This window comes from Plasmodium cynomolgi, chromosome 1, assembly GCF_000321355.1.
Source record: "Plasmodium cynomolgi strain B DNA, chromosome 1, whole genome shotgun sequence".
In the NCBI taxonomy this organism is placed as follows: domain Eukaryota; phylum Apicomplexa; class Aconoidasida; order Haemosporida; family Plasmodiidae; genus Plasmodium; species Plasmodium cynomolgi.
Window position 1 is genome coordinate 383,550 of NC_020396.1, and position 581 is coordinate 384,130.

The window sequence follows — 581 nt, forward strand, 5'->3', positions numbered from 1 at the left end:
TTTTTTTTTTTTTTTCTTTTCTTTGAAATTGAGTCGTTCACCCTTGTTGTGATTAGCCTCGCCGCCGCGGAGCTGGGTTAAAGTGTTTTTGTTTGCCCATGTGGCTTCGCAGTTAGCGTTTTAAGGCGTTGCGTTCTGCCGCGTGAGTTTTGCCGCGTGCATTTTACCACGTGCGTTCTGCCGCGTGCCTTTTTCCACGTGCGTTCTGCCGCGTGCCTTTTTCCACCTTGCGTTGTGAAATTTGCACCCCACGTTCTACACCCCACGTTTTGCATTTTTTTTCTTTAAGTGATGCGCGCTGCGTGCCAACCTTTTAAATGACACCCTTTCGGGGCACCCCGACCGCTTTACTAAAAAAGGGAGTATGCCTCCAAGTGGTTACCCACACCCCTACACACAAGCAGCTTCCCCCCACTCATGTGTGTAGCTGCCGTGTGGGGGAGAAATAACGGTATACATATGACATGCACCTCGCCCATTGGAAACATAACCGTTACACAGTGGCGTTGTCCCTTTGTGATGATGTCACAAACGGGTGTGTGTAGATAAGGAGAAACGTGGCTCTCTTGCGCGAAGTTAGC